Source organism: Larus michahellis, chromosome 15 (assembly GCF_964199755.1).
Source record: "Larus michahellis chromosome 15, bLarMic1.1, whole genome shotgun sequence".
Taxonomy (NCBI): Eukaryota; Metazoa; Chordata; class Aves; order Charadriiformes; family Laridae; genus Larus; species Larus michahellis.
In genome coordinates, this window is record NC_133910.1 from 11803454 (window position 1) to 11816888 (window position 13435).

Genomic DNA, 13435 nt, shown 5'->3' on the forward strand with positions numbered 1-13435 from the left:
ATTTCCAAAACGTCACCCATCCCTCCACACTGCCCGCGAGCAGGCAAAACCCAGGCAGCGGGGGCTCCGAGACTCCTGCAAAGCCACGCGCCGCGTGGTCCTTTTGCAGGCTGAGAAGTGGAACCGAGTTAAGAGCAGAAACCAGGATTAACAACTCAAATTTGAGCAATACTCAGAACATTTGCAATTCACGGCAGAGCTCCGTTCTGGTTCTCATCTGTTTGCTTTCCATCAAGAGCGAGCTTCGTCTTGTGATTAAAGGGAGAAGGTAGGGATCAGGACTCCTGGGCTCTGCTCTTAACTCTGCCACTAATTCCCCGTGTTTCCTCAGAGAGGTCATGTACAATTAAATGCTCAGAGCTGGTGCAGGCTCAAAATTCCCGCTGACATCAATGGGGACAACAGGTTTTCAGCAGGAGTGGAAAAATGCAGCCCTTTTAGTGATTCCTTTGCTTCACCTTCTGGGGTGCAAAACTCTCCTGCCCAGTGTTGTGGGTGAATTTATTTAGATTTGTGGGAAGGAGCCTGCAGGGTTCCTCTGGTTTGCTGGGATGGTGACTAAAAGGGAGCGGAGCGATTCAGAGCCAACCTGCTGAAAAAAGAGAGAGGCTCCCCCCACCCCATTGCCGAGGTCTAAACCTGCTCCACGGCCACACGAACGGCCCCCTGTGCCACGTTCTCGCTGTCACCGTGGCCTCTGGGCTCGCTGGACCTGCAGGAGTTTTGGGTACCTGCGATGTGGTGACCTTGAGGCTGCGGAGGCGAGAGCAGGGGCTGCAGGCACAGCCATGTGCCGGTAACCGCGCTCGCCCTGGCTAACACGCTGGCAGATGGCGGTTCACCCATGACGTGCTCCTTTTTGGCATGGCCATTATGTCCCCAGTTACCACCAGGGTGAGCAGATAATTCCTTGCGTCAGGGAGCGATGGAGAGGAGAACGGACGGGAGGGAAGGTGCGATGCCGGCTGGGTGCTCCTCCGCATCCCGTCCATTTGCCCTTTCCTTCGGAGAAGACGTATCCCATTATTTCAGATGCTCCTGCCAGGTCCCGCTGGTTTTGAAACCAGTAGGTAGAAGCGGTTCCTGACCCCGCGGCTGGAGCCCACGGGCTTTCTCTGAGTGATATCCTTGGCAGATAAATCACACCCACTTTAAGCTCTGCCCTGTGCCTTCCTTTGTGCTTTTCTTGAGGCGGCTGCCGGGCAGAGGTGCGGCGAGAGCACGGCAAACAGTCCCATCGCTCTTATTGTCAATCACCGCTTGTCAAAGCGCTGAAGGCATCATAAATCCTCCGCCAGCAAAAGGCTGTATTTACATATCGCGTTTTCCGAAATGGCAAGGGGCCGTTAAGGAACTACAGCGTTTTAATCACCTTGTTTGGGCTCGTGCACAGCTTCTGGGGCACTGCCAGAGGTTGGGCACGGTGGCACCGTCTGTCCCTTTATTTGCAAGCAGTCATTAGGAGTGATTAATTATAATGATGCCATTTAACCCTTTTGCAGGTATCTTTCACAGTTTCCAAAGCACAAACGTCGTTATCTGCCCTTATCTCTAGTCAACAAAGAGGTAAATTGAGGGCTGGGGATGCGCACCAGCACCTCCCCCGTGGAAGACGCCCAGCCCTAGAGCTTCTCCTGCACTCAACATTTGAAGACCAGAGCACAGCCAGGCTCCTGGGGGGATGTGTGTAATGGACCCCATTTGCAACAGGGCTGATGTCACCGTTTATAGACAAGCTCTGTTAATGACTTTTTTTTTTTTTTCCAAATAAAGGCACAGCAACAGAAAACTTCAGCCTTAAATGCTCTTCTGCCCTGCCAGCCCCCACCCTCTGCCTTTTTATAGTGCAAAGGAAGCAGAAAAGGAGAGCAGCCAAGAGATGGGCAGGTGGGGAAAAGGAACACGTCAGGGATTAACAGCAAACCCAGGTGCAGTGGGGATGGGGGCTTCTCACAACCCCCCCACCCATCCCAGTATGGGGCAGCGCCTTTGCTGTGCTCCTTGCTGACCTTAACTCTGATTTTACCTTGAGCAAAACTGACCTGGAGAGAGAGCAGAGGCTTTAAAAGCAGCCTAGCAGGGAGGGGAGATGCAGAGCGCCTTTGTATGTATTTCGCTTAGGGAAAAATAATTAGGGGGGAGAGTATAAACCTTTTTGCTCCGTAAAGCCATGCAGCTCAGCTGTCCCTGGGTGCTGGCCCCAGTAATTTGGCTGAGCTGAGGGTCCTTGGTGGGGTGGGCTGGCATGGCACGGCATGGCATGGCATGGCAGCACCCCCACCCTCAGCATAAACCTGAGGAGCCTGTGGCTGAAATGGGCTCCTGGGTTGGAAGAGGAACGGAGGGGGCAGCCTGGGGGCGCAGCAGCGATGAGGCAGGTCGTGGCAATGGGGGATAGAGTGGTTTTTAAAAGTATTGGGCGGAGCCTCATTGGGTGCACAGGGCTGTGGGGCAGTGGGTGCATGTTTGGGGGGGGTCTTGCCTGCAACCCTGGCTATTTCCCTCTCCCTCACCTTTTTGGCAATGCAATTTTATGACCTTTATTTTCAGGAGATGGCCCCATGGCAGCAGCTGCGCCCGGGGGGGACCTGGTTCTTGGGGACCGATCCTGCCTGGGGCTGGGGCCCCCCAGTGCTGTGGGCATCGGCAGGAGGCGTTCCCTTGTCCTCACGGACGTGCTCTCTCGGAGCCCTTTTCTGCAGGAGGAGAAACCCGGCCACGGGGGTACAACTGTCAGAGCCGGCACCCACAGCAAAGCACCCACCGGCTGCGGGGGAGACCGGGACCCAGGGGATGCTGAGCCCCCCGGGGTGTCCCACCAGCTCCCCCTGAGTCCCCCGTGCAGCGTGGGATGGAGATGTAGGGGAGAGGTGGAGGTGAGTGAAGCTCGATGCTCTTTTCCCATGGAAACGATGCAAAATTCATTTGTTTGAACAGCGTGGATGTCCCAGGGAACTCCCTGCTCCGCCTGATGTTTGTGTTTGGGTTTTCTGGGGTGCACTTCGACCCACAGCTCGGAGCAAAGATTGAAGGGTGCAACCGAAGAATAGCTCCCAGGAACCTTGCAAACCTTCCAGCCTAAAGAACAATTGCAAAAACTACTTTTTTTTTCCACATCAAGCTGTACTCCATGAGCCGCAGTACTCTTAAAAAAGAAGGGGAAGAAAAAAAAAAGAAAAAGGCAGCGTAGGGGCAGGCTGTAGCTGAAGCATGTAGCGAGCTCCTACTTAGCATTATTTATCATCGATGATCTCCGGGCTGGGCCACGATGCATAATTCATTTTCTCTTCGGGGGCTGCGTCTCGATCCGAGCCCGGTCTGGCACCTCCCCGCCGCAGCCGCCGTTCTGGCTCCTGGGAAAAAGCGACTTGGGCACCTGGGTGCGCGGAGCCCTCGGCCCCTCGGCGCTCGTGTGAATGTGCCAGTCTGGCGAGGGCTGCTGCTAAGTTTATCCCTGTCTGTGCTGCCTCCGTGCCCGTCCTCCCCGGTGCCGGGAGCTGCATCGCTCACGTCTTCGCAGCCCTGCAGATTCGCGGTTGCGTATCTCACTCGCTTCCCCCCCCCCACTCCCAGGAGCCGAGCCAATTTCCACCAGCTCCGGAATGAGCCAAGAGCTTTTAAAAACGAAGGAGAGCAGCCGTGTCCTTGTTCAAGGCTCCGTCCCCCTGCCCCGACCCCGGCTGGCCCCGGGTTTTGGCGGGGGATGGGGATGGGGATGGGGATGGGGATGGGGATGGAGATGGAGATGGAGATGGAGATGCAGCCCCCTCCCTGGGGCAGTCGTGGCGGGGGGAGAGCGGGAGAAGGCAGACGGAAAGAGGAGCCGGCTGCCTTTTGCGCTGGGGCCCGCTCGCAAACGTTTTCTAAAAGACCAATAAATAATTAATAGCGGTTATAAGCATATTGCAGACAGGAGGAGTTCTTGCTGCAGATGGTCATAAGGACGTTGTCAGCGAGTTATCGACTGGAGGGCTGCGCAATCCAGCGTCATCGACTGGCCATTTATTAAGATATATATTCATTAACTCTTTACAGACAACGAGCGGAACATTGGTATCAAATGGAAGGACCGTAACCCTCAGAAATCTTTGCTCTTTGGAGGCAGGGTTGTGTCCCGAGTAGGAGCAGAGGCAGGAAGGATTGGGGGGAGCTGGTCAAACTGCTCCCAAAATCCAGCTCGGAGGCACGACTGGGGGCCACTGGCTCCTTCCATGTGTGCCGGGTGCCGTTGGGAAGCAGGTGAAGCTGGTGTATCTTTACCAAATCAATTCTCCTTCACTTAACTTTGTCTCCGTGGAGTAGCCAGCTCGTTCCATCAGTAGCAACAAATATATCCTGCCCTGGGCAGGACCCAAATGTTTTCAGAGGCGTTTCCAAAGCTCAGAGGAAGGGTCTGCCCTACCACCGTGCATACTGGTTGTTACTGGTTTCTCTCCCAGGCTCACTAATTGCCACTGGGCAGGTTCACATGGTGCCTGGGGATGTTCACTGCTGGCAAAGGGAGCTAAAGGAGAGCTCAGGACGGTTCCTTCCTGGAGAGCCAGAAGACACTGATGATTTATTTCACTCTCTCTCTAAGGTAATTATGTACCTAGGCAGTCTTAAAATGTGTATTTCTTTTCTCTGGCAGACCAGAACAGCCTCTTTGGTTCCAGTCTAGCAAATAAATATGTATTTACACACTTTATTAAGATGGGTATTACTTTCCCAGAAGACTGGCATAACTCTTCTGCTCTGGTATTTTATGTAAAACTGTATTTGCACATTAGTTTGAAATATATACGGCGGGCTAGATGGACCACAGCAGCTTTGGCAATCACTGAGCGCCACTCGAGGAGCTACGCGAGAAGACACTTGCGTGGATGTGGGTATAGATGATGCACGCGGCTTCCTCGGGACGTGTACGCGGCATCCACAGCTACAGCTCGGCCAGAGGAAGAGGAGATGTCCTTACCATGCTTTCACCTTTCCTCAAAATGTAAGAAAACCAGCATTAAAACGTTAGGACAGCTCCAAAGCTGAGGATGGTAGATGGAAATTCAGGGAGAGGCCCCCATATATGTTGCAAATACATAAAATTTGGCATTTGAATCTTCTGGATCGTGAGAGCAATTGCTGGGGGGTGGGCAGGATTCCTGAACAGCAAAGCTGCCGAGCCCCTCTCCTGCGAGGCGGCAGGACCATCACCCCCCCACACACACATCATCCCCCTCCACCACTGGGCTGCAGCTCCCGGCCAGGCTGCTCAGAGCCTCTCCATCCCTGATGGAACAAGGGCTCCTGCCTCCATCGAGGTTTTACTCCCAGCCAAAGTCTGAAGATGCTGGGAGGGCTGGAGCCCCTCTGCTGTGGGGACAGGCTGAGAGAGCTAGGGGGGTTCAGCCTGGAGAAGAGAAGGCTCTGGGGAGACCTTCCAGCCCCTCAAGGGGCTCCAGGAAAGCTGGGGAGGGACTCTGGAGCAGGGAGGGGAGCCATGGGACGAGGTGGAACGGTTTTACACTGAAAGAGGGGAGATTTAGGTGAGATCTGAGGAAGAAATTGTTTGCTCTGAGGGTGGTGAGCCCCTGGCCCAGGGTGCCCAGAGAAGCTGTGGCTGCCCCATCCCTGGAGGGGTTCAAGGCCAGGTTGGACGGGGCTTGGAGCAACCTGGGCCTGTGGGAGGTGTCCCTGCCCAGGGCAGGGGGGTTGGACTAGATGATCTTCAAAGGTCCCTTCCAAATCAAACCATTCTAGGATTCTGTGAAACAGTGGGATGTGTTGCATTCAGCTTCCACCCCATGACGGCTCTCCCCGTGCATTGGGTGCTCATGACAGTAGCAAAAGTGGATCCCACTGACCAGGGTGTCTAATTACTGTTGTTTTCCTGCAGACCCTTTCCGCTGGCTCCAGCGAGGATGTGCAGAGGGACAGTCCCTGCCCCAAGTAACACCCCACCAGCTAAAGCAAGCGGGAAGTGGAAGACAAGAGGGGGCTTTGCCCATCCTCGAGGGCCCTGGGAGGTAGGAAAAGCCCATTTTCACATCGTTTCATGCACGGCATGACCTCCGTGATCAAGCATCTAGCAGTAAAAATGTGGCTGGATTAACCTGATGAAGCAGCAGTCTATAGTATATTAATTCTCACATAATTTTGTAAAGCTGCTTAACTGAGAACCTCAATATATTTAACACACATTAGTAGGTAATAGCAATTAATTTTAACCCCCCCAGCAGTTCAGGTGCGGGCAGGACGGGGGCTGTGGTGGTGTCCGTGTGAGCTGCTTGCCCTGCTCCCGACCCTGGGGAGCAGGGTGGTCCAGCCTGGCTGTGCTACATCTCCACTGCAGTGGCACAACATCTAATTCAGCATAAAAACAGCGGATTTGAGCTATCCCCGGGGAAAGTTTAATAAGACACGATCATCAGCTAAGTAGACTTAAAAGAGAACTGAAGTGTAGGAAGATGAGGTGGCTCCTATGAGCGCCAGCACGGGTGTGAAATGCCAGGTGGGGACAGGGGAAGACCAAGGTGAGATCTGGAAAGGTTTGGGAGCGGGGAGTGGGCTCAACTCCTGGGTATTCTCCCTGTTGCTCTGCTGGAGGAGCCAGAGGAAACCTCAGGTGGGCTGTAGGTGCAATTGTTGAAGAAATGGTCTCTTCCTATGTCAGCTGCTTACCTTGAGATGCCTTGAACTGGCTTTCAACAGTGTTTGGAGGTCACAAGTCCTGCTGACATCCCTTTTCTTACTCCTAGCAACTGTCAGCCCTGGAATTTCAGCCCAGGTTTGGTAGAGGTGAGTCTACGCAACCCCTTCCTCACTGTGCAGTGTCCCTCCGCCCCCTCATCCCAACCCCGCGCTGGTTCTGTTCGGCAAAACACCTCCGTGTGTGCCTGATGTTCAGCAACGACTGCTCCTGCTGGCTTTAAGGGAACTACCTAATCTACTTTAAATTAAGCATATGATTGGGTTTGGGCTAGTCTGGGGCCTTGGGCCTTAATCTCTTTATGCCCCACTTTCTCAATCTGCAAATCTCTTTCATGGGGCTAAATTAATTTCCTATATTTCACTGATGCTCATTTTGGCTATATGCAGGTTGCCATTCTCCCAGATACGGCAATTTGCATGCTGCTCAGCAAATTACGTACTGTATATCCATACACACACACGCGCACATACACAAACCTAAGCCTCAGGGGAAAAAAACCTAAATGCCACGATGGCCGAGACAGGGTGTAAGCAATAACAGTAAGGATAACAAAAATGCAATTCAGGGATTCAAAGGATTTGGCGAATGGAGAATAGGCTGAGTTGCATAAAAAGGTAAGAAACTCAACTGAGCTAAGAAGTAATGAAAAGAATAATGAATATCAAGCAGGATGGAGGAGCTTAATTAAGAATTAACTTGTTTCAAGCAGAGCTTGGGAGAGCTGACGGTGGTCAGTGCGGAGGGTGAGGAATGAAACCCAGAATTTGTTTTTAACCCCTTCGTGAACGTCAGGGGAAGAAGGAAGAGTAAATGAAGTTTGTAGGATAAAAAAATCTGGCGCGGCTACGTCTCTGCTTGGCAGGACGTGAAGGGGTGTGGACCTGGGGAGAAGCTGACAAATATGACAGGTTTTCTGGGGGAAACATGTAATGGATAATAAAAAAGAAAATCGTTTCCTAAAACTACCCTGGGGATGCCCCTTTTCATCTTGATAGAACAACCCGGCCGGTTCTGGTCCCTGGGACTCGGAGCCTGTAGAGCGGTGGGACCGGCAGGAGGTTTTGCTTCTGCACCTGCCACTTGTATGTTCCTCCTTGGCGTTGGGCTGCGAACAAGTAAAGATTACATTGGGGATGAGGCACTGGCGCAGAAGTGTTGGACAGATTAAATCTCCTTTCGTCGTGGCGCTCTATCATGTCTCAGCACAGCTTTGTCAAATGATAAGGTTTGAAAAGCTGCGAGCTGGAGCAAGCTGGATCAGTAGTGTTCATTAAGATAAAATCAAAGACAGGCTCCTGCTCTCTGTTTTCCAGAAGGATTCATTACATAAAAAGGTAAATAAAAAAAAAAAACCCCAAACCCTTACTGAGCAATCCTCAGGGGAAACCGGGGGCTTTGACATCACGGTTTTCATTTTCTCCTGCCACAGTCTGCAGAGAAAAAGGAACAGCTGAGAGACGAGAAAGGAAAAGAGAGAAGTCAAAAAGCGACTGAGCAGCGTCAGGTTGGTTAAGTCTAATTCCAATGCATTGACTCTGCTCAGCTCCTTGGGGAATGAAGGAAGGAAAGGAAAAGAGGAAGAAAAGCGAAATAATTGAAAGGAGTAATTCAATTTGGGAAGAATTATTCTCCTAATGATTTATGGCTTCATTAATGACTGATTGAACAAATGATTTTTTTTTTTATTTTTTTTTTTTACTTACTAGGAATTCAGGCGGCTGGCTGAGAGGTTATTGGATGTCACAGCAACAGAGACTCATTTGTCTCCATTTAAATACTTAATGATCGCTACCCTTCTCCTCCTCGATCGATAGGACCTAGAAGCACTCTGTGTGTCGCAAACTTTTCTTGGCTGCACTAAAATGTGCCCTGGCACTCCGAGGAACGAGCAGGTATTCAGTAACGGGTCACGGCTGAGAGGGCATGAACGCTGCAGGGAGCCACCTTGCAATGCCCTGTCCCTGTCCCCATCCTGGTCCCCATCCCTGGGTACCACTGTCCTGGGGGCTGCCACCACAAGTTGCTCCCCCCACCCCATGCCTCTCCATCACTCGTGTCTTCAATGGCCATGGTCCTCTAGTGCTGGGGGGGCTGTTTTGATAAAGCCATTCACCTTTGAGTGGTATCACTGTTAAGAAGGGTGCATCGAGGGGAGCGGGGCCAGCAGGTGGAGGGAGGTCATCCTCCCCCTCTGCTCTGTCCTGGGGAGGCCACATCTGGAGCGTTGGGTCCAGTTCTGGGCTCCCCAGATCCAGAAGGAGAAGGAACTGCTGGAGAGGGGACAGCAAAGGGCTACCAAGATGATGGGGGGACTGGAACATCTCTCTGATGAAGAAAGACTGAGGGATTTGGGTCTTTTCAGTCTGGAAAAAAGGCGACTGAGGGGGGATCTTATCAACGCTTATAAATACTGAAAGGGGGGGTGTCAGGAGGATGGGGCCAGGCTCTTTTCAGTGGTGCCCAGTGACAGGACAAGGGGTAACGGGCACAAACTTGACCATGGGAAGTTCCATCTCAACATGAGGAGGAACTTCTTTACCCTGAGGGTGGCAGAGCCCTGGCACAGGCTGCCCAGAGAGGTGGGGGAGTCTCCGTCTCTGGAGACATCCCAACCCCGCCTGGACGCGTTCCTGTGCCGCCTGCTCTGGGTGACCCTGCTCTGGCAGGGGGTTGGACGAGGTGATCTCCAGAGGTCTCTTCCAACCCTACCGTTCTGTGATTCAGAGCATCTATCCCAGCTAAGAGCTCATCCTCTTATTTGCCTCCCCAGAGGCGGATGTATTTCTCCTTTTAACACACCTGAAACCCTTGGTGCCGGTGGCAAGCCCAGTGGGGAGCCCCATGGCGAGGGGCTGAGGCAGCACTCGCCTTGGGTTCCTCCTGCAACACAGCCCTGTAGCAGTGTGCGCGTGTATAAATGAGTACATAGGAGACGTATGCACGCCTGTATATTTTCCGAAGTGTACGCACACCTGTATAGTTCTCTCTGTCTATTAGAAGTAAACACACTAAATGCAGGCTTAGACCAGTTCACACATCAACATGAAAATCTCCCGATTGCAAAAGCCCCGTGGGCGCGGGGCTACTGGGTTAGCAAAGCCATTTAAAATTCATTATCTATCACTCAGCACGCCGGTGCCTCCAGGCTCGGCAGCACCCGAGTCAGGCACATGTCCTTCAACTCTCTTCAATTAAACAGCCTCCTAAAGTTCAGGCCCTGTTAATTGGTCTCAGAGCTGCTTAGTGCCATAATTGGAATTTCTCTGCCTGGCCACGCTGGCAGTGACTGGCTGCTGCCTTCCAGTGGCTGTGCCAGGCTGGGGCTGTACCGGGGGGACCCGGCTCCAGCGTGGACCAAAACTCACCGCATCGGGGGTCGTGAAAACTGACACCGTGTCCCGGGAAGGGAGGGCAGGAGCAGAAGTGGGGGGGAGGCAGCGGTCCTTTCATCCAGAGATGTACTTTCAGCGACTAAATTCAGGCTGGAGTCTCTTGTGGTGAGGTTTTGGTGGCGCGTTGGGGCTGGTAGAGGGGAGGGGATGCTGCAGCAGCGTCCTTCCAGCTGGGGATTTTACAATAATGAAGGTCACATCGCCTGTCACTCAGCGCCTGATTTCCCTTAGTTTAGCAGTAAGACTGGAGAGCTGAGCCACAGCCTGACCCTGTTGCTATTGGATATGAGCTCCATTCAGATGATACGCAAACATATTTAAGATTTTTTTTTTGTCTATTTGCAGGAGCGATATCAATTTGCAAGGATGAGCTCAATTAACATAACTCATTACTTTCCCATGTGTAACTTATTTATGTCAAATGAACGCCTCCTTTGAAGGGACTATCAAGGGGAAAATTGCTCGGCCCGTGTAAGTACGTACGACTGGTGTTGTGGGATAATAGCACAGATATTTCCTTTCCTGCTATAAAATGGGAAAAATTCCCTTTTGCTAAGCAGAGAGCGAGCGTGCGTGTGGGATGAATAAAAAAGTCTTTGGCAAAAAAAACCCTTTGTTTTTTTTTTTGCCATAGACACCGGCTTGGGAACATCACTGCAGCCTGCACGTTCACGGCAAATACAACCTGCTTTTTTATGGGAAGAAAGGCGGAAAAATTTTCCTTTGCTGAAGAAAAAATTGAAACCATTTTGGAGACTTCTAAGTCAAACTTTTCTTTTTTCAGCTTGTTGCTTCCTTTGTTTTGAGAATAACAGACAAATTCTGTATCAATACAAATTCTTCGTATTGATAATACCAATACCTGAAGTTAACAGCCCCAAGAGGAGGGAGCTGAAGACTGGTTTCGGATCAGGAGCAGAATCACCTCCTCGGAGCCATCCCGAACATCCCAGGCACTGCCTGTGGGCCATGGAGGAGGAACCTGTTGCCCGTCACCTCCCACACATGGTATTTTATATCCTTTTTGTCGCTCGGAGCAGTGGCTCCTGCCCACAGACTTAAAACTGCCAGCCCAGCCCCAGAGGCGAGGGCCGGGACACCGGTCCTGGCACGGGGCCGTAACTCCCGACACAAACAACCTCGGATGCTTTTGGGGAATATCGAGAAAAGTAGCCAGTGGTCTCTGAAGTGTGGTGTCAACGGTGCTTATTTTCTCCTTGCAGAGGCTACTTGCTTTCTTACGTGATGCACATGAACAGGGCTATTTTAACTCATCGGGTTCGTTGGTTCTTCTCTTTTTTTTTTTTTTTTTTTTTTCCCTAAAAATCAGCTCCTACACCACGAAATTGCTGCCTGAACGCTGGGTTGCAGTAAAACCTAGTAATCTTGATCAGCCCTGATATGAAATGGCAGCTGGGGGGTATCAGTGGGCACACTTCATTTGCCCTGTCAAACATCATAAACAATTTGAAGGATTTTTTTATTTTATTTTATTTTATTTTATTTTTTTCTAACCTTAAAAAAAGCGGCGGCAGCAGGGCGCGTCTGGTCAGTCTGCGTTGAAAACTGGAGGAAGGAAGCTTGGCCAGTGCGGGCACTGGGTGGGGAGTGGTTGGAAACGAAGGTTTTTAGAGTAAAAAGGGAATATCTGCACATCCCAGTGCCCCATCTATTTTCCCCGCAGATCTCTGGGGTGAGGGCTGCCACCGTCCCAGCGCTGAGCACCAGCGGGCTGGCGGCAGGGATGAAGGCTGTTGGCCATCATCCTTGATAGCCAAAAGGTTGAGCTGGTCGCGTAAGGATGGAAGGGAAAAATAGCAAACATCTCGCTTTCCTGTGAGTGGTGACAACTTGTTTTATTAATGCTCCAAAGATATTGGTATGAGTGACTTTTGGCTTTTTTATCCTCGCGGAAGCACGAGGAAAAGCACCAGCGACGGGCGGGCGAGCGGGGCTGCGTGTGCGGGCAGGGAGGGCACAGCCCCACCGTGCCCGGGGGCTTCTCCCCCTCTCTGATTTTTCTTTCTTTGCTTTTTTTTTGGCCATCAGGTCGGCCTGCGATGCCGAAGCATGCAAGGAGGCCTCCTTTTAGGTCTTGCTTGGAGAAAAGGGTTTTTTTTTTTTTTTTGGACAAATTTTAACAGCAGCAGGACCAGGTCACCCTGCCAGAAGGATGCCGGGCTCCAGCAAGTGCAGCCTGAGCTCCCCAGGAGAGCAGGGAGGGGAGGCGAACGGCTCTCTGTGATTTTTTTTTGCCAGCCTAATTCAGCAGGGGTTCGATCGGGGAGCCCTGTGAAGGGCTTGGGCGCTTGCTTGGGCACCGCTCTTGAGGCGGGTCCGGGAGCCAGCTCTCGTTAATTCGGGCGGCAGGGATGGAGAAGCAGCGCCCTGGCTCCCCGCCAGCTCTTCAGCCCTGCCGGCCGGCTCCGAGAAAAGCCCTTCAGAAACATCCTCATCTTCCTCGCCTCCTCTTCCTACCAGCAGCGACGGGTCACAGCAGCCGGTTCTCCGCCGCTGGCCGTGCTGGCGGCTTGGCACTCGCCCCCGCCGCAGCCAGCCCCGGCCACCGGCACAGCGGGCAGTGGTGACACCGACCCGGCTGCGCTGCAAAGCCCACCAGGCTTGCTTAGGTGGGGTGATGGCTTTTTCAGTTAAAACAATCTCCCCCTCCCTTTGCTGCCCAGTCTCGGTGGAGCCTTGGAAATGCTTCTGCACTTAAGATTGCATGTAATTATGGGATGGCTGTCTCGGAAAGCAGCCCTTGATGTACTTAGCATCACCTTCTGATTTTCAAGCCGGCACTTACTAGGCAGGAGAGGAAGAGAGACAGGAATTATCCAAGCCTTGTGGGAGCCATACATCATCCTCATTTATTTTTATACCCTTCATGAGGCTGGAGCGTGGACGTGCCGGACGGTGCAGTGCCGGCCACCACAAAGCGTCCCCCGAGTCACGGCGTTTGGTGGCACCGCTGCAGTCCAGCCAGCCCTCGCTGGCGTTCCAGAGACCCGGCCTCCCCAAGGAGAGCCCTGCCCGCTGCAAACAGCCTTTGCTGAATTTTACTCCTAGCACCAGCGCGGAGAAATGCTGGTGAATAGGGTCTTTGGGGGATGAAGTTTCAGATTTTGATCCATGAGCCAAATTAAAAGATTATTTTTCCCCTCAATAAACAAATCCTCTCTTCCCCTTCCTGCTAGCCGAGACATCTGCTCCTCTGAAAAGAGCTTGCACCGCTGAGGAATACCTCCTACTGTGTGTCCTACTGTCCTCTCTGCCTGTTTTGATTTGCATCTTTTATATTTTCTTTGGATTATGCCAGTCAGACTCCTTGCTTAGATGTGGTAGTGGTGCCGGGGGT